The sequence below is a fragment of the Eschrichtius robustus genome, chromosome 5 (assembly GCF_028021215.1).
Source record: "Eschrichtius robustus isolate mEscRob2 chromosome 5, mEscRob2.pri, whole genome shotgun sequence".
NCBI lineage: Eukaryota > Metazoa > Chordata > Mammalia > Artiodactyla > Eschrichtiidae > Eschrichtius > Eschrichtius robustus.
Window position 1 is genome coordinate 132,773,242 of NC_090828.1, and position 26,634 is coordinate 132,799,875.

Genomic DNA, 26,634 nt, shown 5'->3' on the forward strand with positions numbered 1-26,634 from the left:
GCAGCAAGCTGCAGCAAGCAGGAGCTGGAAGCAAGATCTTAGTTCCGGGACCAGGAGTCCTAACCACTAGACCACAGGGGCCAGCGGCTAGGGCCTGGACCCTTAGTTCTTGCCTGCCTTGTCAAGAATGAATTCAGATGAAGAGGCAGAAGGTAAAGAGAAAGGTAAAAAATTACTGGAAAAGCAAAGTACATGCGGAAGGGCGCACAGGCAAACTCAGAGGCAGAGTTGCGCCTTTGGGAAATTCTTAAATTCTTTATGAAGGGGCAGTTTTCCGGGTCTTTGTCTTCCTTCTGGCTAAGCATCTTGCTTTGTCCCCCCCCTGGCTAATTAGTCTCAGGACCCTCCCCTTAGGTGCGCACGCACCTCTCAGCCAAGATGGATCCCGACGTGAAGGCATCTAGGAGAAGCGAGAATCACGATGGCCTGGCGTTGTCCCCTGACTTTTGACCCCCAAGGAGCCTTTCTGTGCTTGTGCAGTGTCTCCCTTGACCCAAGCAGGGGGGAGCGGAGATCCCTTGATCCTTTCCTCAAACAAGGTTTAGCTCCTCTTTGTCTCTGCCATGACTGTTATCTTAAAGTGTCCACAGGAGACAAAGCCTGGCTCTTTACCCTGCTTCTGTTGTTGCTTCCATTTCGGAGGCTGATCGTAAATGCCTAACCTGGAGCCCAGCTATCTCCTGTCTCAGGGAATGCAAACATGGGGCTAGTTGCAAGTGTCCGGCCTGAAGCCCTCTTTTTTCTGCCCCTTGAAATGTAAACGGGAGGCCAGTTGTAAATGTCTAACCTGGGGCCCATCTATCTCCTGCCTCAGAACCTGTTAGAGATTTCAGAGGCAAAGAATTTTGGAATCTTAAACGACATCAGGTTAAGCCCTTGCATTCACTGTGAGCTCCGAGGCCAGCAGTAAAGAACCTTGCAGGTAAACTTACTGAAATTAGTTGACATCACAGCCTATGCTGCTGAGATCACCAAAACACCACCTTTTTGCTTTGAGTAATTGAGTTGTACCCAGAACATATAAGGATAGGATAAGCTAATTAAATTAATTCTTTCATGGGAATTATTTCAAACATGTGATATAGAAACACAATTCACATGTTGACACATTTTATTAATGAATATGACTAAAACCCTAATCTCTAGGTGAAGACTCCTTTGACCTATTTTATTTTATTCTTTAGTTTTGAACATGATAATTTAGAGACTAAATCTTGCTTTGTCCTGAGGGAGGGGATATATGTATACATATAACTGATTTACTTCATTTGGACAGCAGAAACTAACACAGCATTGTAAAGCAATTATATTCCAATTTTAAAAAATCTTGCTTTGTATCTGATATTTAGAATATTAAAATTTTATTAAGTTATGGCTGTTTACTTATTTAGATATTTATGTCAGTGGAAAAAGTATACAGTAAACCTGGTAGAGAGTTTTCACATAGGGAATATTTAATAAGCAGTTTATGACGACAGCAGACAAAAGATCCTACAATTCACATTTCCAGAGTCAGATAGCTTTTATTTCTCTTTTCAAGACAGAGACTGCTTTCCTAAACCAACTGGTTACAATACATTTATATCTCTGGGGGTGACACTGATGAGATTCCTAGCTTGGTTACCACACCTGTGTCCTGGATTGAATGCAGAATTTTGTTACCTAAGACATTTTGTAATTTTTATTTCATTCTTGTGAACTTGACTGTGATTTCCTAAATGAGACACTGGTAATAAGGCACCAGAAAATCAGGAAAAAAAATTAATGTATTTTGACTTAACTGGTCTGTGATTCAAACAAGACATCAAACTTATTTATTCTTTTATTATAATTCTGCTTTCACAAATATGCTTGCCCTACCCTTCTGACATGTCAATTATATCATTTACCTTTCCCGGAAGATCCTATGATTTATCAACAATGTCTGAAGAGCTCAGGGAACCAATAATTACATCTAGCCTTTTTTAGTATTACATTTCTAGTAGCCACAATGAATAGAGATTTGTTAAATTAATAGGGTAAAGTACTCCTTTCAAAATACATGTGACTTAAGGGAAAGTTCATGGATGAAACTTGAAAACTTTAAGGTAAGTGAAAGAAGCAATACACTAAGACAATGTGCTGTATGATTCCAATTATATGAAATGTCTTGGACATGCAAATCCATAAAAGCAGAATGTATATTAGTGGTTACCGGAGACTGGGGGAAAGGAGGGTGGCTGCTAGTGGGTAAAGGGTTTCTTTTTGGGGTAAAAAGAATGTTCTAGAACTAGAACATTGAAATTCTCTAGAATTCACATCTCTGTGAATATACTAATAAAACATTGAATTTTACATTTAAACAAATACATTTTATCATATATGAATTACATCTGCGTAAAAAATTAAAGAAACCCCTTATGATCATATCAATAGAAGTATAAAAGCATCCAACAAAATTCTCCAGGCATTCATCATGAAACTCTAAGAAAACTAGTAATAAAGGGGAACTTTCCTAATATAATAAAGAGTATTTCTAAGAAAATATTACCTAACATCACGTTCAATCATTAAAGACCAAACATTTTCTATCTAGGATAAGAAATAAGGCAAGCAGGTCCTCTCTCACCACTCATATTCTCACATTCAGCATTTTGCCGGAAGTCCTAGCTAGTTCAATAGAAAAGTAAACAAATGAAATGTACAGAGACTGAAAAGGAAGAAGTGAAACTCTGTTTGCAAAGAGCATATACCTAGTAGATCCCCAAATATCTATTTTTTTAAGAAAATAAACAAACCCTAGAAGTAATAAGAGAGTGCAGTAAAGTGTAGGACACAAGATAAATATGCAAAAGTCAATTGCTTGCCTGTATACCAACAATGAATAACTGGAATTTTAAAATTAAAAAAAAAAAACAACAGTTAAATAGTGCCACGCATACAAAAAATAAATACTTAGGTATAAGTCTAACAAAACATGTACAGGATATATATGCAGAAAAAGATAAAACACCAAAGAAAAAAGTCAAAGAAGATATAAATAGAGAAATATTCCATGTTTGTACTTTGGAAGACAATTTCATTAAAGTGCCAATTCTTCCTAACTTTAGCTAAAGATTCAACACAATCCTCATCAAAATCCCAGCAAGCTTTCCTATAAACATGGAAAAAGTTATTATCAAATTGATATGGAAAGGGATAGGACCTAGAATAGCCAACACAATTCTGGAATAAAAGGTCAAATTTAGAGTATTCATGTTACCCGATTATAGAACTTATTATAAAACCACCATAATTAAGACTGCATGTCGATTGACACAAGTACAAACACATTGATGAACAGAACAAAGTAGAGGATGCAGAAATAGACCCACAGAAATGTAATCAAGTTATTTTCTATAAAGGCAGAAAGACAATTCAGTGGAAGAACAATTGTCCTTTCTAAAAATAGTGCTAGAACACGTGGATATCCATGTGAAAAAAAAAAAAAACTAGACAGAGACCTCATGGTTTTAAAAATGGATCATAGAGCTAAATGCAATAGTCAAAACTATTAAACTTCTATAAGAAAATATAGCAGAAAATTTGCTAATAAACTTTTAGTTTTTAACACAAAGCAAATCTATGAAAGGAAAATTTGATAAGTTGGCCTTTATTAAAATTAAAATTTTTGTCCAACAAAAGATGCTGTTTAAGAGAATGAAAAGACAACCTGTTCACTGAGAGAAAATATTTTCAATTTGGGGATGGTTAAATAGGTAAAACACAGGGGAATTTTTAGGGCTGTGAAACAGTTTTCTATGATACAATAGTAGCAGATACATGACACTACTAATTTGTCAAAACAAAGGGAATTTCATAGAGAAAAGAGTGGACCATAATATATGAAAGTTCAAATAAAATTCAGCAGAAGATTGGAGATCCTCTGATGTAATGCAAACTGTGATGAAAGAATCTAATTCTATTCCAAATGTGGGGCATACGTGACTAAAGAGGGTGAGGGAAAAGGGGCTAACCTAGGTAACTTCAGAAAGAAGTAAAGACTGTAAGACTAGAGATGAGAACTATGTATCAGCACTGTAGGTAAATTTATTTCCCATATGGATACAGGTTAACAGTTCTGAAAGCAGTGTTCATGTACAGTGGGATTGGACAAATAAGTAAATATATGGTAGACGGTGAGAGCCAGATTTCTCCCTGTTGGAATGGGAGCTTGGTCATAAGCAAGCAGGAAAGGCTAGAATGAACCATATACACTAGATGAAAGTTGGAGACATCAGCATGAACTCACATTGAACTTAAAATAAGTATATATGTCCCGTGATGTGATGTGATGTTATGAGGATGGCAATTCGGTGGTCTCCATCCCATTAACCCATAATCCCAGTAATCATAAGAAAAATATCAGAGAAATCCCAATTGAAGGACATTCTACAAAATACCTGATCAATACTCCTCAAACTTGTAAAGGTCAATTAAAAAAAAAAGAAAGAAAGAAAGAAAAAAGAAAATCTGAGAAACTGAGACAAGTCTAAGTGAACCTAATGAATCTACTTGTAGGAATATATGAACTAGATTAGGGAACAAAAAGAATATGGGGTAAAAATTAAGGAAGTATGAAAAAGTATGTGCTTTAGTTAACAATAATGTATCATTATTGATGTATTAGTTGTGACAGATGCACTAAGGTACTGTTAACAGAAGGAAAGTTGGGTATGAGGTACATAGGAACTCTGTAGTGTTCTTGCAGATTTTGGTAATGCTAAAGTTCTTCTAAAATAGAACAAATTTTTTAAAAAAATGCAACTGTCAATTATTGGCCTTGTGATCCTGGGGAAGTTGCTTATTATCATAGTATCTCAGGTTTTTTTTAACCTGAAGATGGGAATAATTGCATCAAATTTATGGAATTGCAATTCAGAGCAAGTGGGAAGTATTTTTTAAAATGCTTTTGAAATTGTATAGTAAAGGTGGGTGTTATTGGTACTTAAAGGAAAAGAGAAAAAGTGCATGCCCCACTAGGATACTTGATATTAAGACTTCCTACATATTTTACTCAAAGTGTGTTTGTATGAGTATATTCCAAGTAGTAAGTGTATGTGGTTGATGGTGTGCATGTGCCTGTGTGTTATTGGTATATTTACAGAGAAAAATTATATGCCTCCCAATATATGATAAGTATAAAATATCTTCCACTCTTATTATGAACAGATTTATTGAGAACAAAATGAGTGACATACATAATAAATAAATGCAGATGTTATAAAAATAACAAAACTCTTAAGCTGTTTGATAAATCATGAAGATATCCTGTTGCAAAATATATAAAGCAATTTGCTCTTTGAAATACTGTAACAATCGGATATAGTCAAATCTCTCCTGAGTTTAACAGAAACCACAGAATGACTTAGCAATCCTTAAATCCACACATGACAGTACTTAAGCAGGTTTCATAAATGATTTGCAATAGAAGGAGGATTTTACTATAATTGTTCTCCGTGGCCATAAAAAGCATTATAGAATAGAAAAAAAAAAAATAAGTGCACAGTACAAGATGTGGAAGGGAAAACGCTTTTAATGACCTAAAATAAATGTATTATCATCTATATAAGGACTGAAGGGGGTCTTTCCAAGTACCTAAGACCTATCCTCTAATTTTTCAAACAAATAAGTCCAGTTTCTTCTTGATTAAGTCACAAAATAAGTGGGTTTTAAAGCTTTGGGGTATAGAAGTATCTCATGGGGTGCTTGTTAAAATTATCCTTGACCCTTATCATCAGAGCTTATATTGGTCCTTTTTTGAAAACAATGTTGTTGTTTTTTTTTTTTTTTTTTTTTTTAAACATCTTTATTGAACTATAATTGCCTTACAATGGTGTGTTAAATTCTGCTTTATAACAAAGTGAATCAGTTATACATATACAATATGTTCCCATTTCTCTTCCCTCTTGCATCTCCCTCCCTCCCACCCTCCCCATCCCACCCCTCTAGGTGGTCACAAAGCACCGAGCTGATCTCCCTGTGCTATGCGGCTGCTTCCCACTAGTTATCTATTTTACATTTGGTAGTGTATATATGTCCATGACACTCTCTTACCCTGTCACATCTCACCCCACCCCCTCCCCATATCCTCAAGTCCATTCTCTAGTAGGTCTGTGTCTTTATTCCCGTCTTGCCACTAGGTTCTTCATGGCCTTTTTTTTTTTTTTCCCTTAGATTCCGTATATATGTGTTAGCATACTGTATTTGTTTTCCTCTTTCTGACTTACTTCACTCTGTATGACAGACTCTAACTCCATCCACCTCATTACAAATACCTCCATTTCATTTCTTTTTATGGCTGAGTAATATTCCATTGTATATATGTGCCACATCTTCTTTATCCATTCATCTGTCGATGGACATTTAGGTTGCTTCCATGTCCTGGCTATTGTAAATAGAGCTGCAATGAACATTTTGGTACATGACTCTTTTTGACCTATGGTTTTCTCAGGGTATATGCCCAGTATTGGGATTGCTGGGTCGTATGGTAGTTCTATTTGTAGTTTTTTCAGGAACCTCCATACTGTTCTCCATAGTGGCTGTATCAATTTGCATTCCCACCAGCAGTGCAAGAGTGTTCCCTTTCCTCCACACCCTCTCCAGCATTTATTGTTTGTAGATTTTTTGATGATGGCCATTCTGACTGGTGTGAGATGATATCTCATTGTAGTTTTGATTTGCATTTCTCTAATGATTAATGATGTTGAGCATTCTTTCATGTGTCTGTAGGCCATCTGTATATCTTCTTTGGAGAAATGTCTATTTAGGTCTTCTGCCCATTTTTGGATTGGGTTGTTGGTTTTTTTGTTATTGAGCTGCATGAGCTGCATGTGCTGCTTGTAAATCTTGGAGATTAATCCTTTGTCAGTTGCTTCATTTGCAAATATTTTCTCCCATTCTGATGGTTGTCTTTTGGTCTTGTTTATGGTTTCCTTTGCTGTGCAAAAGCTTTTAAGTTTCATTAGGTCCCATTTGTTTATTTGTGTTCTTATTTCCATTTCTCTGGGAGCTGGGTCAAAAAGAATCTTGCTGTGATGTATGTCATAGAGTGTTCTGCCTATGTTTTCCTCTAAGAGTTTGATAGTGTCTGCCCTTACACTTAGGTCTTTAATCCATTTTGAGTTTATTTTTGTGCATGGTGTCAGGGAGTGTTCTAATTTCATACTTTTACATGTACCTGTCCAATTTTCCCAGCACCACTTATTGAAGAGGCTGTCTTTTCTCCACTGTATATTCTTGCCACCTTTATCAAAGATAAGATGACCATATGTGTGTGGGTTTATCTCCGGGCTTTCTATCCTGTTCCATTGATCTATATTTCTGTTTTTGTGCCAGTACCAAACTGTCTTGATTACTGAAGCTTTGTAATAGAGTCTGAAGTCAGGGAGCCTGATTCCCCCAGCTCCATTTTTCGTTCTCAAGATTGCTTTGGCTATTCGGGGTCTTTTGTGTTTCCATACAAATTGTGAAATTTTTTGTTCTAGTTCTGTGAAAAATGCCAGTGGTAGTTTGATAGGGATTGCATTGAATCTGTAGATTGCTTTGGGTAGTAGAGTCATTTTCACAATGTTGATTCTTCCAATCCAGGAACATGGTATATCTCTCCATCTATTTGTATCATCTTTAATTTCTTTCATCAGTGTCTTATAATTTTCTGCATACAGGTCTTTTGTCTCCTTAGGTAGGTTTATTCCTAGATATTTTATTCTTTTTGTTGCAATGGTAAATGGGAGTGTTTTCTTAATTTCACTTTCAGATTTTTCGTCATTAGTGTATAGAAATGCAAGAGATTTCTGTGCATTTATTTTGTATCCTGCTACTTTACCAAATTCATTGATTAGCTCTAGGAGTTTTCTGGTAGCATCTTTAGGATTCTCTATGTATAGTATCATGTCATCTGCAAATAGTGACAGCTTTACTTCTTCTTTTCCGATTTGGATTCCTTTTATTTCTTTGTCTTCTCTGATTGCTGTGGCTAACACTTCCAAAACTATGTTGAATAATAGTGGTGAGAGTGGGCAACCTTGTCTTGTTCCTGATCTTAGTGGAAATGGTTTCAGTTTTTCACCATTGAGGACAATGTTGGCTGTGGGTTTGTCATATATGGCCTTTATTATGCTGAGGAAAGTTCCCTCTATGCCTACTTTCTGCAGGGCTTTTATCATAAATGGGTGTTGAATTTTGTCGAAAGCTTTCTCTGCATCTATTGAGATGATCATATGGTTTTTCTCCTTCAATTTGTTAGTAAGGTTTATCACATTGATTGATTTGCGTATACTGAAGAATCCTTGCATTCCTGGGATAAACCCCACTTGATCATGGTGTATGAGCCTTTTAATGTGCTGTTGGATTCTGTTTGCTAGTACTTTGTTGAGGATTTTTGCATCTATGTTCATCAGTGATATTGGCCTGTAGTTTTCTTTCTTTGTGACATCTTTGTCTGGTTTTGGTATCAGGGTGATGGTGGCCTCGTAGAATGAGTTTGGGAGTGTTCCTCCCTCTGCAATATTTTGGAAGAGTTTGAGAAGGATAGGTGTTAGCTCGTCTCTAAATGTTTGATAGAATTCACCTGTGAAACCATCTGGTCCTGGGCTTTTGTTTGTTGGAAGGTTTTTAATCACAGTTTCAATTTCAGTGCTTGTGATTGGTCTGTTCATATTTTCTATTTCTTCCTGGTTCAGTCTCGGCAGTTTGTGCATTTCTAAGAATCTGTCCATTTCTTCCAGGTTGTCCATTTTATTGGCATAGAGTTGCTTGTAGTAATCTCTCATGATCTTTTGTATTTCTGCAGTGTCAGTGGTTACTTCTCCTTTTTCATTTCTAATTCTATTGATCTGAGTCTTCTCCCTTTTTCTCTTGATGAGTCTGGCTAATGGTTTATCAATTTTGTTTATCTTCTCAAAGAACCAGCTTTTAGTTTCATTGATTTTTGCTATTGTTTCCTTCATTTCTTTTTCATTTATTTCTGACCTGATCTTTATAATTTCTTTCCTTCTGCTGGCTTTGGGGTTTTTTTGTTCTTCTTTCTCTCATTGCTTCAGGTGCAAGGTTAGGTTGTTTATTCGAGATGTTTCCTGTTTCTTGAGGTAGGCTTGTATTGCTATAAACTTCCCTCTTAGCACTGCTTTTGCTGCGTCCCATAGGTTTTGGGTCGTCGTATCTCCATTGTCGTTTGTTTCTAGGTATTTTTTGATTTCCCCTTTGATTTCTTCAGTAATCACTTCGTTATTAAGTAGTGTATTGTGTAGCCTCCATGTGTTTGTATTTTTTACAGATCTTTTCCTGTAATTGATATCTAGTCTCATAGCGTTGTGGTCGGAAAAGATACTTGATACGATTTCAATTTTCTTAAATTTACCAAGGCTTGATTTATGACCCAAGATATGATCTATCCTGGAGAATGTTCCATGAGCACTTGAGAAAAATGTGTATTCTGTTGTTTTTGGGTAGAATGTCCTATAAATATCAATTAAGTCCATCTTGTTTAATGTATCATTTAAAGCTTGTGTTTCCTTATTTAATTTCATTTTGGATGATCTGTCCATTGGTGAAAGTGGGGTGTTAAAGTCCCCTACTATGATTGTGTTGCTGTCGATTTCCCCTTTTATGGCTGTTAGTATTTGCCTTATGTATTGAGGTGCTCCTATGTTGGGTGCATAAATATTTACAATTGTTATAGCTTCCTCTTGGATCGATCCCTTGATCATTATATAGTGTCCTTCTTTGTCTCTTGTAATAGTCTTTATTTTAAAGTCTATTTTGTCTGATATGAGAATTGCTACTCCAGCTTTCTTTTGATTTCCATTTGCATGGAATATCTTTTTCCATCCCCTCACTTTCAGTCTGTATGTGTCTCTAGGTCTGAAGTGGGTCTCTTGTAGACAGCATATATATGGGTCTTGTTTTTGTATCCATTCAGCCAGCCTGTGTCTTTTGGTGGGAGCATTTAATCCATTTACATTCAAGGTAATTATCGATATGTATGTTACTATTCCCATTTTCTTAAATGTTTTGGGTTTGTTATTGTAGGTGTTTTCCTTCTCTTGTGTTTCTTGCCTAGATAAGTTCCTTTAGCATTTGTTGTAAAGCTGGTTTGGTGGTGCTGAACTCTCTCAGCTTTTGCTTGTCTGTAAAGGTTTTAATTTCTCCATCGAATCTGAATGAGATCCTTGCTGGGTACAGTAATCTTGGTTGTAGGTTTTTCTCCTTCATCACTTTAAGTATATCCTGCCACTCCCTTCTGGCTTGCAGAGTTTCTGCTGAAAGATCAGATGTTAACCTTATGGGGATTCCCTTGTGTGTTATTTGTTGTTTTTCCCTTGCTGCCTTTAATATGTTTTCCTTATATTTAATTTTTGACAGTTTGATTAATATGTGTCTTGGCGTGTTTCTCCTTGGGTTTATCCTGTATGGGACTCTCTGTGCTTCCAGGACTTGATTAACTATTTCCTTTCCCATATTAGGGAAGTTTTCAACTATAATCTCTTCAAATATTTTCTCAGTCCCTTTCTTTTTCTCTTCTTCTTCTGGGACCCCTATAATTCGAATGTTGGTGCGTTTAATGTTGTCCCAGAGGTCTCTGAGACTGTCCTCAGTTCTTTTCATTCTTTTTTCTTTATCCTGCTCTGTAGTAGTTATTTCCACCATTTTATCTTCCAGGTCACTTATCCTTTCTTCTGCCTCAGTTATTCTGCTATTGATCCCATCTAGAGTATTTTTAATTTCATTTATTGTGTTTTTCATCATTGCTTGGTTCCTCTTTAGTTCTTCTACGTCCTTGTTAAATGTTTCTTGCATTTTGTCTATTCTATTTCCAAGATTTTGGATCATCCTTACTATCATTATTCTGAATTCTTTTTCAGGTAGACTACCTATTTCCTCTTCATTTGTTAAGTCTAGTGTGCTTTGACCCTGCTCCTTCATCTGCTGTGTGTTTTTCTGTCGTCTCATTTTGCTTATCTTACTGTGTTTGGGGTCTCCTTTTCACAGACTGCAGGTTTGTAGTTCCCGTTGTTTTTGGTATCTGTCCCCAGTGGCTAAGGTTGGTTCAGTGGGTTGTGTAGGCTTCCTGGTGTAGGGAACTAGTGCCTGAGCTCTGGTGGATGAGGCTGGATCTTGTCTTTCTGGTGGGCACATCCACGTCTGGTGGTGTATTTTGGGGTGTCTGTGGCCTTATTATGATTTTAGGCAGCCTCTCTGCTAATGGATGGGGCTGTGTTCCTGTCTTGCTAGTTGTTTGGCATAGGGTGTTCAGCACTGTAGCTTGCTGGTCATTGAGTGATGCTGGGTCTTGATGTTGAGATGGAGATCTCTGAGAGATTTTTACCGTTTGGTATTACGTGGAGCTGGGAGGTCTCTTGTGGACCAGTGTCCTGAAGTTGGCTCTCCCACCTCAGAGGCACGGCCCTGATGCCTGGCTGGAGCACCAAGAGCCTTTCGTCCACACGGCTCAGAGTAAAAGGGAGAAAAAATAGAAAGAAAGAAAGAAAGAAAGAAAGAAAGAAAGAAAGAAAGAAAGAAAGAAAGAAAGAAAGAAAGAAAGAAAGAGAGGGAGGGAGGGAGGGAGGGAGGGAGGGAGGGAGGGAAAGAAAGAAAGAGGCTATAGTATAGTAAGCAAAATAAAGCTATTGTAAAGCAAAGCTATACAGACAAAATCTCACCCAGAAGCATATACATATACACTCACAAAAAAAAAGGAACAGGGGAAAAATTAATATATCCTGCTCCCAAAGTCCACCTCCTGAATTTGGGATGATTCGTTGTCTATTCAGGTATTCAACAGATGCAGGCACATCAAGTTGTTTGTGGAGTTTTAATCCGCTGCTTCTGAGGCTGCTGGGAGAGATTTCCCCTTCTCCTCCCTGTTCACACAGCTCCTGGGGTTCAGCTTTGGATTTGGACCCGCCTCTGCGTGTAGGTCGCCTGAGGGCGTCTATTCCCCGCCCAGACAGAACGGGGTTAAAGGAGCAGCTGCTTCGGGGGCGCTGGCTCACTCAGGCCGTGGGGAGGGAGGGGTACGGAGGAGGCGGGGCGAGCCTGTGGCAGCAGAGGCCGGCGTGACGTTGCACCAGCCTGACGTTGCACCAGCCGGCGTGACGTTGCACCAGACGGCGCACAGTGCGTTCTCCTGGGGAATTTGTCCGGGGATCACGGGACCCTGGCAGTGGCGGGCTGCACCGGCTCCCGGGAGGGGCGGTGTGGAGAGTGACCTGTGCTCACACACAGGCTTTTTGGAGGCGGCAGCAGCAGCCCCAGCGTCTCACGCCCGTCTCTGGGGTCCGCGCTGATCGCCGCGGCTCGCGCCTTTCTCTGGAGTTCGTTTAGGCGGCGCTCTGAATCCCCTCTCCTTGCGCGCAGTGAAACAAAGAGGCAAGAAAAAGCCTCTTGCCTCTTCGGCAGCTGCAGACCTTTTCCCGGTCTCCCTCCCAGTCAGCTGTGGTGCGCTAAGCCCTTCAGGCTGTGTTCACGCCGCCAGCCCCAGTCCTCTCCCTGTGATCCGACCGAAGCTGAGCCTCAGCTCCCAGCCCCGCCCGCCCCGGCGGGGGAGCAGACAAGCCTCTCGGGCTGGTGAGCGCTGCTCGGCGCCGAGCCTCTGTGCGGGAGTCTCTCCGTTTTTCCCTCTGCGCCCCTGTTGCTGTGGGGTCTGCGCTGATAGCCGCGGCTCGTGCCCTTCTCTGGAGTTCGTTTAGGCGGCGCTCTGAATCCCCTCTCCTTGCGCGCAGCGAAACAAAGAGGCAAGAAAAAGTCTCTTGCCTCTTCGGCAGCTGCAGACTTTTTCCCGGTCTCCCTCCCAGCCAGCTGTGGTGCGCTAACCCCTTCAGGCTATGTTCACGCCGCCAGCCCCAGTCCTCTCCCTGCGATCCGACCGAAGCCCGAGCCTCAGCTCCCAGCCCCGCCTGCCCCGGCGGGGGAGCAGACAAGCCTCTCGGGCTGGTGAGCGCTGCTCGGCGCCGAGCCTCTGTGCGGGAGTCTCTCCGCTTTTTCCTCTGCGCCCCTGTTGCTGTGGGATCCGCGCTGTTAGCTGCGGCTCGCGCCCGTCTCTGAAGTTCGTTTAGGCGGCGCTCTGAACCCCCTCTCCTCGCGCACCAGGAAACAAAGAGGGAAGAAAAAGTCTCTTGCCTCTTTGGCAGCTGCAGAATTTTTCTCGGACTCCCTCCCGGCTAGCTGTGGTGCGCTAACCCCTTCAGGCTGTGTTCACGCCGCCAATCCCAGTCCTCTCCCTGCGATCCGACCGAAGCCCGAGCCTCAGCTCCCAGCCCCCGCCCGCCCCGGCGGGGGAGCAGAGAAGCCTCTCGGGCTGGTGAGTGCTGGTCGGCACCGCTTCTCCGTGCGGGAGCCTCTCCGCTTTGCCCTCCGCACCCCTGTGGCTGCGCTCTCCTCCGTGGCTCCGAAGCTTCCCCCCTCTGCCACCCGCAGTCTCTGCCCGCGAAGGGGCTTCCTAGTGCGTGGAAATCTTTCCTCCTTCACAGCTCCCTCCCACTGGTGCAGGTGCCGTCCCTATTCTTTTGTCTCTGTTATTTCTTTTTTCTCTTTTGCCCTACCCAAGTACAGGGGGAGTTTCTTGCCTTTTTGGAGGTCGGACGTTTTCTGCCAGCGTTCAGTGGGTGTTCTGTAGGAGCAGTTCCACGTGTAGATGTATTTCTACTGTATCTGTGGGAAGGAAGGTGATCTCCGCGTCTTACTCTTCCGCCATCTTCTCTCCTCCCTCTCAACAATGTTGTTTTGTTTTTATTTTTTCTCTGGTTGTCTTTTAAGGTTTTTTTAGTTTTCAATAAGCTTACCATAATGTATCTATAGAAATGTTTGCTTCTTTGCCTTGATGTCTTGAATCAATTTTTGAAATTTTTGACTTGTTTGACTTTATAACTATAGCTGACTATTTTCATAAACTTGAAGTTTGAGGAGTTTTTGGACAGGAAACATATCTGTATTATAGATAATTAGGTCTCTTTACCATATCTTGAACATATGCTCTTCTTTCTGTATTTTAATTCTTTGATTTTCTATCCTGTTTCAATCAGAATATTGTTATTCTGATTTATATGCTAGTAAACTACTCTCTTTCACACTGTCCAACCTGCTGTCTAAACCCCCAGGTAAAATGTTATTTTCATTTATTGGATTTTTGTGGTTCTTAAATATACATTTGAATTTTTATATAGTATCCAATTTTCTAACAAGATTATGTATCCATTTTGTCACCTTATTTAATAAACAAATTAATCACAGATATTATAAAGCCCATTTCTTACAAGAACAATATTTGACTCCTATAGTCTATGTCCATTTTTATCAGCTTTCTTTAGATTTCTGCATTAGATTTTATCTTTTTACATTCCTGGTGTTGAAATGAATTTTTATGCTCAAGATGGAACTGCTCTTGCCCCAGGTGGTCCATCAGCAAACCAAACTTTTATGTTCCTCTAAATGCTCCACTTGACCAGAAACATAGTTTATACAGTCAGCCAATCCCCAGATGCCAAGCTAACTCTAGGCTCCATAATTCTTTGTTCCTTTATCTTTCTAAAGAAGGTCAGATATGCAACCCCAGCCAACCATGGCCTGTTCCCATGTTGCCCCTTCTACTGCTCTGTAAACTCTTGCCCAAAATCCCTCAGGAAGAATGAACCACTGCTTGTAAGGCACTGTATTCCCCCAATCCATGGACTGCTTTCCCTTGAATAATGGACATCAAACTTGTTATTAAATTGTTTTAGTTTTGTGATTTGACCCTGATTATTGTTAACCAAATACTGTTGTGAATGAAATGATGTAAAAATAATTTGAGGTACTGAAAAATGTTATAATGATTTACTTTTGTTTGTGACAGCCGGTTAAGGTGGGGACAAATAATTATAATACAACCTGAGATTAAGAATAGAATGTTAGTTTTAGGAAATCTGGTTTAGACCTTCAGAGTGACATTCAAAGCCTGAGAGAATCTGTTATCCAATTTTTGTCTCCCATAAGACCATCAAAATCTCTGTTTAAGTTCAGCATCTTCACCTTCGATTTCTCCTAAACTTTTCATTCTCCCAGCATCAGCTTTAGAATCATTAAGTTGTAGATTCAAAGAAAAACTCTCATTGCTTTCAGAAGGTATGTTTGCATATATAGAAAATTCAGTGGATTCAACAAATGAAAAGTATTAGAACTAATTTAACAGGGTTACAGAATATAAGGTCAATTTTAAAAAATCAGTCACATTTCTGTATATGAATAACAGTCAATTGGAAAATTAAATTTAAAAATTAATTTATAAGAGTTCAATTTCCAGCTCTGACATAAGCCTGGACTGAAAAACAATTTTCCTTGGATGCAGTTGAAAGGTAGAAGAATATGCCATCCCAAAACGTGCCTCTTTGGCCTAAGGATTATTTTGAGCTGATTACTTTTGAGACACAGAAAAAAACTGTGCAGACAGAAAAAAACTCTGAAAACAGAGTAGAAGATATTTTACCCTTTTGTAAAGAAAAATCTACATTTATAAAAGCAATTTACATTAGAAAAGTGCCTGTACCAGGAAGAGAGCTATTACCAGAGACAACTTTTTCACCTGAGAGACTTATCTGCTTGTCATGGCAAGCTTTGTTTACCAAATATTTCCTCCTTTCACCTACTTAATTGCTTAATTGCTTCCCTCCCTGCCCCCAACATCTTTCTCTTGTTTTTAGCTGAAGATAGTATTTAAGGAGATGGCTTTGGCCATCTCAGGGAGTTAGTTTCCTTGGGTATCTCCCATGTGTCAACTGAAAAAAAAAAAAAATGTACAACTTAGAAACTGAGAGTTATGTTTTATTTCATGGACATTCTGAGGACTTCAAACCCGAGACACAGCATCTCAGATAACACTGAGAAACTATTCGGAAGAGGAAAGGGTGGGATGGGAGGAAGCCAGGATGTATAAAAGTTTTTGCAACAAAAGACCAGGTAGTCAGAACATCAAAAGATTACTGTTAGGAAAATCAGACATCTCAAGTTAATGAATTTAGTGCTTTTCTATGTTTGGGAAGATGCAAAGTCTAGGCTCATTGAAATCATTCCTTTGATAATGCACCTCAACTATCTTGGGCCAGTGTCCTGTGCTTTCTCATCCTGAGTATCCTCAAGGTGCACTTTTGGGGGTGGTTGCAGCATTCTGTTTCCATCCTGAGTTCCCTCGGGGCTCACTGTCAGGGCTGTAATGTGGTGGCTTGTTGTCTGCAACATCCTTTGTTTACTGGTATGGCAGGCAATATTTTTCATTCACACATCCATATTGAGGTATATGTTTAATAAACTTGTTTTTTTTTTTCTCCTTATTAGTCTGTCTTTTATTAAAAGGGGTGTCAGCCAAGAGTTCAGAAGGGTAGAGGAAAAATTATATTTCCTCCCTTACATATTAGAGAACTGTTTTAGGGGAATGCTACCACCCTGAAATCAAGAGACAGAGTAATCCAAAGAGACACAGCTGAGAGCTGGTTTCCTGGAGCAAAATCTCCTGGAGTCGTAAACTGGTAGAAACACTTAAAATGATAATTTTGACAAATTGCTAGAGGCCAATAGAGTACCAACATGACAGTGAGACACTCCTAGGAGATGCCATCTTAGAGAGGCCTGCACTTTTATTGGCTTTATTTTCAGGAACCCTACCAGCTTCTCACAGAGAAGATGCAATAAATAACCCCTAATGTCTCTGGCAGGGGGATGGAAAGAGTAATCCTTGTGAAATAGTCCTAGAGCCTTTTCCATAACAGGGACATACTCTCTGGAAGAAAGCCCTTACAGGGTCATGTTCCAGAACAACAAGAGAAGGTATTCCTCTCACTCTATCCCCCATCTCACCTAAGGAGTGGGACAAAGTTATACAAGAAGAAACACTTATGACATCAGAGGTGCCGACTGAAAAACAACAACAACAAAACACAGCACACACACACACACACACACACACACGGAGCTATGAGTTCAGTTTTATTTGGGGCTTTCTGAGGACTATAGGCTGTCAAGAGACAGCCTCTCAGATAGCTCTGAGGGACTATTCCAAAGAGGTAGGGGGGAAGGTCAGGATATATGTGATTTTGGTGAAGGGGAGGGTGGGGGGGTCCATGCAATCAAGAACACAGTTTTTGCAGAAGGTTGCTGCTAATCTCGTGAGGGTTACCGCTAGTCATGAGGAGCAGACGTCACCATGAATGATTTTAATGCTTTTCTAGGCACAGGAGATGCAAGACTTGAGCTCCTAAAATCTTCTCTTGACAATATCTAACTATCTGAAAGCCTATTCTGCCAGTTTTTTCCAGAGCACAGAGTGTCTCATTCTTAAACTCCATCCTGAACTCCTTTCAGGGTGTGTTGAAGGTCAGCGGTTGCTGTGGCTCATGATTTAATCCTAGTAGACGTAGATGGCAAGTGCCAATTTTTAGTTGGCAGGTATCTGCCATCAAGGCGTGGCTCTTGCTTTTAAGGTTCAGGCCTTTGCCATGTCTTAGTTGGATATCAGAGATGTAAATGCAGTGTTAAAATGATCCATCTGTTTTGGATGAGTCAGAACAATATGTCCCCAAGCACTGTTCTTCCTCCAAGAATGCTTGATCTCTGTCTTCTCATTACCATTCTCAACTTCATAGTTTTCATGGTAGCTGCTATTTGGAAAGCCTCCATCAGTCTTCCTCTGTTTGTGTGGAGCACTGCCCTCAGCTCAACAATGGCCGAGACATGAGCTTCTGGGGTCTATTCTCTGCTCAGCTCCTTAAAATGATGGTTACTTCACCTCTCTCTGGCCCTCATCTCTGCGTCCACTACTCCTCAACACTGTCATGAACTGCAAGGACTCTAGCTCTCTGTTGCAGTTAGAAATTGTCCCAAAGCAGAGAGCTGAGTAATTGTGGAACAGACTTCTTATGAGTCTTCCTTCCTTCCTTCCTTCCTTCTGCCCTATTTTCATGGAAAGTTTAATGTAAACTCCTTAAGAAAAAACAGTATAGTATCTGTAACTTATTAACATTAAAAAATTAATATGAATTGACTAAATTGCACTGAATTATCTTCAATTGATTAATCATTGTGAAACAGGAGGGAAGGGGAAGGGCACAACCTTTGAAAGAATGACATAGCCCAAGGACATGACATAAAATAATTAGAACCAAATGGGTCCAAGATGGAGGACAAGTCAACTTCCACTAGACCTCGACCCTCAGTACACGCTCACTGTAACACATCACCAAGCTAAATGACACACCCACAGGCGCCATGACACTTCCAAGACTGACCTTAATGATCAAAATGTGGGCGGTGGCCCAATTCCTGGAAATCCTCACCCCTTCCTGAAATAGCTGGAATACTCCTCCCACCCATTAGCCTATGAAATTACCCACCCCTGTAAAAACTGACAACCCCATACCCTGGTGCCTTTCTCGCCTTCTGAGATGGCCCACACTCTGTCTGTGGAGTGTGTTTCTCTCTAAATAAATCCACTTCTTACCTATCACTTTGTCTCTCACTGAATTCTTTTTGCGAAGAGACATCAAGAACCTGAGCTTCATTAAGTCCTGAAACCAAGTGTGTGATCTCAGTTGGTGGACTGTGGGTTTTGGCTGGGTTCAAGTCCCGGCTGCTTGAGTTCAAGTCTCAATCTAGGTTTTATCTGGGTTCGAGTCCCGGCCATGTGGGTTCAAGTCCCAATCAGAGTTTTGGCTGGGTTCAAGTCCTGGCATGGGGGCTCAAGTCCCAATCTGAGGTGCATGGTTTCAACTGGAAGAATTCATAGAAAAAAATATTGGAAATATCAGAGTTAAGTTTCTTGAGAAAAAAAAATTGCAGATGAAGCTAAGTGAGATAATTCTTTAAGTAATATTCTCAATTAAAACTTCAGCTAAAAGTAATTCACTGAATCATGTTTTATTGGGTGGGGAATTTTGTCAAGGTCATTTGGAGGTTGGGTCTAGCTGGTCCCAAGGTAGGTGTCTAGGAAAACAAAAGGAAAATCCAGTCCAACATTGAAGGAAGTATACTGTGACAAAAAGGCTGGATAAGTAAGACAGTCCAGAATAGAATCTTTGAGAATGTCCATCTAGCATTCTAGCATATTTTCTGGAAGATTACAGTAATAGCTCTATAGCAAATATTCTCATAGTGTTAACATTAAGTTTGTAACAATTACATAAAGTACACATAATTAAAATAGATGGACCTCAGGGACTAGTAAGTGCTTAGTTAAAAACTTTTAGTTAATCTTGAAATTTCTACAAATTGAAGGAATATACTTAGCAGTGATAAAAATTTGTCCCTTTGATATTTGATCTCTTCTTAATTTGAAGAATTTACCAAATTGTTCTTAAATATATTGTTGGTTTTTGAACAGTGCAGGGGTTAGGGGTGCCAACATCCCCATGCAGTCAAAAATACATGTACAACCTTTGACTTCCAAAAAACTTAACTACTAATAGCCTACTGTTGACTGGAAGGCTTACCGATACCATAAACAATGAGTTAACACACATTTTATATGTTATATGCATTAAATATTGTATTCTTACAATAAAGTAAGCTAAAGAAAAGAATGTTATTAAGAAAATCATAAGGAAGAGAAAATACATTTATAGTGCTGTACTGCATTTATCAATACCATAAGTTTATGTGGTCTGTTTACAGATGAATTGTCTGTCAGTACCTACATCAATATTGTCTTATATAATACAAGACAATGTAGATGTTATATGTATTACTAACACTAGACATCAAAAATGAGAAGATAATGTGAAAAAGAAATTCATGTTTATTTACAGGCATAGCAATTCATGCATTGATAACAAAGAAGCAGCAATATGACTGCTTTATGATCACCTAGTGCAATCGATACAATTGCTTCATAGTAGCCTAGCCTATACACTAATAAATGAATTGTTACGAAAATTTTTATGGCATACAGTATTACCAGCATATTCATAATAAACTATTGGGAACATTGTTACATTAAAAATAAAACTTAACCTGTGATGATAGGCTGATACACAGTTTCTCCAATTATAAGAGGGGGAAACTGACAGAGAGACAATACTGTATGGTAAAGTAATTCTTTGAAAGCAAAGTTATGAAACAGCAATAAAACTAACACATTTAATTTTATTAAATTTATTAAATAATTTTATAAATATTAAATGTCACTCATGTTTATGCAATGGTAAGCTATCCACTCCAGTACAAGTCCGGCACACGGTGTTCTACATGATAAATACTTAGGCAGTAATAATGGTGATGACACAAAAAAACATTTAACACAGTCCTTGCCATATAGTTATTAGATTTTCACACAAAGACATTCACACACACGCACGACAGGTAAGTTTTTTAAGTGTGCAATATGATGATTATTTACTATTAGTTAAGTGAAGTGGATCATCATAAAGGTATTTATTCTCATTGTCTTCACCTTGAATAGGCTCAGGAGGAGGAGGAGGAGGAGGAGGAGGGGTTGGTCTTGCTGTCTCAGGGGTGGCAGAGGCAGAAGAGGTAGAGTGGGAAGGGGAAGCAGGAGAGGCAGGTGCACTTGGTGTAACTTTATCAGAATACATGTAACCTCTCTCTGACTTTTTTGCTTTTTCATTTCTCTAACAATGTTCCTATACAGGACCAATCCTTCTTCCACTGTTTGCTTTAGTTTTAGTGCCTGTGTCAGCAGGAGGATCCATGTCCTTAAAGAAGTTAAAAGCAGTTATGAAAAATCATAATCCTTCTGCTAGATTGTCTGATGTCAATTTGTTTCCTGGCACTGCTTCTTCTAGGTTTCCTCATCATCATCTGTCACTGGTTGGGAAGCACTCATCTCCACCAGTCATCTTCTGTTAATTTCTCTGGCATGGTGTCTATCAACTCTTGAATTTCTCCAAGATCTATATCTTGAAACCCTTCACCCACCCACCCCCACCTTTTGTGCCGTATCTACAATTTCCTTTATGATTTCTTTGCTTGTCTCTGTCGTAAATCCTGTGAAGTCATGCGCAACATCTGGACAAGTTTTCTCCAGCAGGAATTTATTATTCAGGGCTTAGTGGCTTTCATGCCTTTTTTGATAACAAGGATGGCATCTTCACTGGTGTAATCCTTCCAGACTTCCATGATGTTCTCTCTGTCAGGGTTCTCTTCCATAGTGTTGTCAATCCTTTCCATAGGGCACCATATGTAGTGAGCATTACAGGTCCTTATGACCCCTTGATGTAGAGGCTGAATTAGAGACATTGTATTTGGGGGTAGGTAGACCACTTTGATGCCATTGGGGTTGAACTCATAGGTTTCTGGGTGGTCAGGGGCACTGGCCAATATCAAAAGAACTTTAAAAAGCAGTCCCGGGCTTCCCTGGTGGCGCAGTGGTTGAGAGTCCGCCTGCCAATGCAGGGGACACGGGTTCGAGCCCTGGTCTGGGAAGATCCCACATGCCGCGGAGCAACTGGGCCCGTGTGCCACAGCTACTGAGCCTGCGCGTCTGGAGCCTGTGCTCCGCAACAAGAGAGGCCGCGATAGTGACAGGCCCGCGCACCGCGATGAAGAGGGGCCCCCGCTTGCCGCAACTGGAGAAAGCCCTCGCACAGAAACGAAGACCCAACACACCCAAAAATAAATAAAGAAATAAATTAAAAAAAAAAAAAAAAAAAAAGGCAGTCCCTTACAGAGACAAAGCATCAATACAAACAACCCAAAAAAGGGGTTCTCATTGTTCAGGCCTTCTTATTGTACAACCAGAAGACTTGCTGCTGCTGTTTATATTTTCTCTTCAAGACTCGGGGCTTTAGAAACTTTATATAAGGACAGTCCTGATGATAAGCCCAACTGCATTTTCACAAAGCAGTAGGATTATCCTATCCCTTCCTGCCTTAAATCCTAATGCTCCCTTCTCTTCCTTACTAATAAATGTCCTTCATGACATTACTTTTCCAAGAATAAGGCACTTTCATCTGCCTTAAAAATCTGTTCAGGCAGATATCCTTCCTCTTCAACGATTTTTTTAATGGTGTCTGGGAACTTATCTGTTGTCTCTTGGTTGGCAGAATCTGCTTCTCCTGTTATCTAGACATTTTTTAAAGCCAAACCTCTGTCTGAAATTATCACACTGTCCTTTGCCAGCATTAAATCTCCAGCTTTAGATCCTTCACCTTCCTTTTGCTATAAGTTTTCATATAATGACTTTGCTTTTTCTCAAATCATATGAGAGTCTATAGGTTTGCCTTTCTTATAACAATCCTGCACCCACATAAAGCTACATTTTCAATATGAGATAAAAAGGTATTTCACGAAAAGTGCAAGGCTTTTGTGCCTACTAGCCACAGCTTCATAAATTTCTTTTTCTTTTTTTACAGTGGTCCTTACACTGGATTCATTTCTCTTGAAATGATAAGCAACCACAGTTGTAGACTTCATTCTATGGTATGTATCAAGTAATTCAACTTTTCTTGTCATGTCATGACTTTTCTCTGCTTCTTAGGGACACTTTCAGCATCACTAGTGACACTTTATATGGGTCCCATTATGTTATAATGCTTACAGTATTGCGCTGAACACAATGAAAAATACACAAGAGCCATGAGACATCACTTTTTGCTGTGATATGCAATTAACTGGAGAGAAACTGCTCATGCAGAGATGGCTACTGTCACATGGTATTTTAATCAGAAACTCCCAACACTTGAGCTCACTGCATTAGCAGCAGGAAGTGGCTACAAAATCATTACAGTAGTACAGTGTGTACTGCAGATAATTTTATTTAGTTATGATTTAATACTGCATCTTATTGGTTTACATTTCCCTCACCTGGGAATGGTGTCATGTATGGTCTGTAAGTATGTGTGTAAGTTTTGATATATTTTAAATTTTTGTAATAGATTTGTGTATATTTTATGGTGGTAAGTGATAAACTATTGTCTGTAATATTTTATGCATTCATGACATACCAAACGTTTTCTTAATTTTTTCAACATTTGTAGGTTATGTAGTTTGTCTGAAAGTTTTTTCAAATTGTCACAAATCTAAAAAAAAAAAAAAATTACAGTATATTTATTGAAAACAATCTGTGTATAAGTGGACTCATGCAGTTCAAACCTATGTTGTTCAAGGATCAACTGTACATACAACACACTTTTTGCAGAAAACACACATGAGAAGAATCAAACCCCAAAAGTTATAAGAGAAACAGTATTGGAACACTAGCTATGTCGTTCACTGCTGTGAACAACGTAATAAACTAGAAAGGAAGGTAATAGGGTATGAAACTCCTTTGCTAGGGGATGGAGTATTATGCCCTAACAAAAAAAGGTGGCAAGCACAGATAACAGCCCAGCCATTTCAAACACACTGAGAAGGAAATTACCAAGAGTAGAATACATTTCAAATTTAAGTTTCACAATTATTTAAACATCTAGGTCTACAAAAGTTAAGGGTCTTTTCACATAATGAAATAAGTCATTTTCAAGATTATTTGCTCTTCCTAAACCTTCTCAGCAACCTCTGTAATATTTTTCATTGTGTGATAGCTAAAGGCAATGAAAAAAAGATCTTCCTCACATTAGTCCAACTTTTCCCTGGTTTAACTAAGCATTCAAAATGTGTGGGAACACTTCTTGAGAAATTGCTGAAATGCAGAGTATTCTTTCCACGTAAGAAGAACACATTGTTTCCTTGTGAAAAGTAAAGGGATGCACAATAAAAAGTCAATTTCTTCTTCATGATAAAAATAAAGCCAAACAACTAAGTTATTCAATAACCTACTAGATCACAAAATAGACCTTTTTATATTCTCAGATAAATAGTCCTCGACATTGACCAAGTGAGGAGAGAATGTAGTAGAGATCCCAATAATGTCTTCTTCAGTTTGGAAAAATGTAAATCCAAACCAACCAGTACTTAATCTTAATTCATGCAAAATGCTGTTTTACAGGGGGAGTGAAATGGAGGGTTAGGCATGAATGTTAACAGTCATTTGTTCAAATGAATGTCTTTGTAGGCCATTCCATCATCAAATTCTTAGGTAGGGAGGAAAGCCAAAGGAGTTGAAGATGGCTATTAATGAGAGCAAATGAAACATTTTTACGTATTCATTTACTTTTCGTTTACTTATTCATTTATTTATTTATTTATTTTTCTTTATCTGCCTTCTACTGTAAGATATAAGTACCATGAGGGCAAAGATCTTGCATTTTTGGTCACTGCTGTATTCCAGTGTATAGAATGAAGTCTGAATCATACAAAGCACTCAATTACTGTTTTTCCAGTGAATTAAGTAACTGACTAAATGAAAACAAAATTTGTCCCCCCAACTGAGTCCCTGGGAGGTGTCTTAAGGTCTTCAAAGTAGTAAGATTCAAACCAGTTTTGATTCAGTGTGCCTGTACTTTTGTGTCTGGAGGGGTTTCAGTGTATGGTAGCAACCAACACTGATTGTTAAGAATTATGATTTCAGGAGCTCAGGCTTGGTGGAGATTGAAAGTCATATGACTGGTTCAGAGTTATCTTCCAAGCCCAATCCATGAACAAGCTACTCTTCACCAAGGATGAGAGAAGGTAGAGGAGAGGACCCAGGCTCTACAGCTGAACTTGGCCCAGATTTAAGACCGGCCTTACTTGTATGGATGTTTGGTCACTTTGCCACAGCCCAAATATTCTGCTTGGGAAACTTTATTGTTGTGCCTTCTCCAAACCACTTCTTATCTTCCAACAAAGAGACCTATTGGCCACTTTGTTGCTGAGATGTTTTAAGGAGAGTGAGTGGCACTTTGAGGTTCAGAAGTTCAAGGAGTTTGTTCTTTACCACCTCAGACTTATGAAGTGACTGTGAATAGAAAGGAGCCTAAACTCAAAGGGAACACATTGACTGGGGACGTCACCATTTCACTGAGAATAGCACTGGTGACTAGTCAGCTCTCCCCAGGAACGTTAACAATTGTTTGTCTAGCTCCTCGGCTCCAGTCATTCAGTTCTGTATTCCCAAGGCTAACGTCTAGTTTCTATATTACCAAGGCTAGACACAAGAGCACCTCTCGCTTATCCAGACCAGAGTTTCAAACAAGCCTTAGAGGGAACAGAGTGAACTCCAGAAGTTTCTGCTCTAACTAGGTAAACCACATGTCTCTTTTTGCCCAAGACAGTTTCAGTTTACATCTGATATTCTGGAGTTTTTTATTAATATTTTCACCAAGAGTATGTCAAAAATAACCTAATTCAAATGATAAGTTATATGGAAGCTCTAAGATAAGGCGTACATAGTGCTGGAGCATTTCCATTTGGAGGATAAACTCAGATACTGGAGTAGCACAACCAGTTCTTTCAGAGGACACCCTGGTTAGCATTATAGATATGTAACATTGGATATTAATAAGTAGCCTCAAAAGGAATTAAATGCTTATCAAATTATAAATGTATTTAATAATTTAATAAATATTTGAATTCTGACCTTATAATCCAAAGACAGTACTAGAAAATTACTATGTTGCACCAATAACTATGTCGCATCAATAACTATGTCAGAAGTAATCATAATACGGATATTTTGCATTTGTAGAGTGGATGAGATATCAAAATTTCTTTATGTGCATTGTATGCATGGTTTTATTTAAACATTATAATGACTGTTAGCTAAGTTAGTTCTCCCCTACTTTTTTTTTTTTTTTACAGACACAATAAGAGTGTTATGAGGAGTTTATATTTTAATCTATTTATTTTATGTGAAAAGGTGATGCTATAGAAGCACTCAGGACCATGTATTTTTAAAAAAATCTTTGCCAAATGGAATTGACTATATCTGGAAAGCCATCATCTCTCACCTCTTCTGTCTGTGGGTTCTGCTTCTTTGATTAGTGTTTAGAGACAGGTGAATGCAATTCCAGATAAGAGCACGTCTATAAACACAGGTGTTGGTGTTCAAGGCTAACAGCTCTCCAGAGGAGTAAACACTTGATCTTGGTCTCATTGGACACCTAATCTGATCTACTGAAATAAGGGCTCCAGATGGATTCATAATGCTACTTTGTATCTACAAAGGGCTTTTCTTTAAAGTTCAGAGCTCCACTTAACATGGCATGGTTGGAATTTGACAACCACGCACAGACACACAGAGACACACACAGAGACACACACACACACAAGTGCACTTCTGTATGTAGAGACCTAGCTATGGGACTTCAATTAAGTAGCATAAAAGTTAGAAATCTGAAGATCTGCATCTAGTATCTGCCAGTAAATAAAACAAACAAACAAACAAACAAAACCCCTAAGATTCTAGCATTTTGAAAGAATTGCCATAAGTAACCCCAAACCAACCAGCTGTAACAGTTAGTGACCATTAAGTGAGCCTAGAAAACACAGTAAATAAATCCTTACATTTATAGGGAAATTTTACCTTTTGAACACATTATTTTATTTCATCCATAAAATTCTCTCACGATGATTTGTAGGACTGTTATGATTCCCCATTTACAGAGAAATGTAAATAAAATTTTCTCACATTTTACATAGTGTTCTCTAATTAATAATATCACATATATTATTTCCATGATTTTCAGAGTTGGTTAGATTTGAAACTTGTTCATGTATAATCTCACTTGGAGTCTCAGGATGGGTGGTCTAATAGCAGGGTGCTCACGTGCAGTG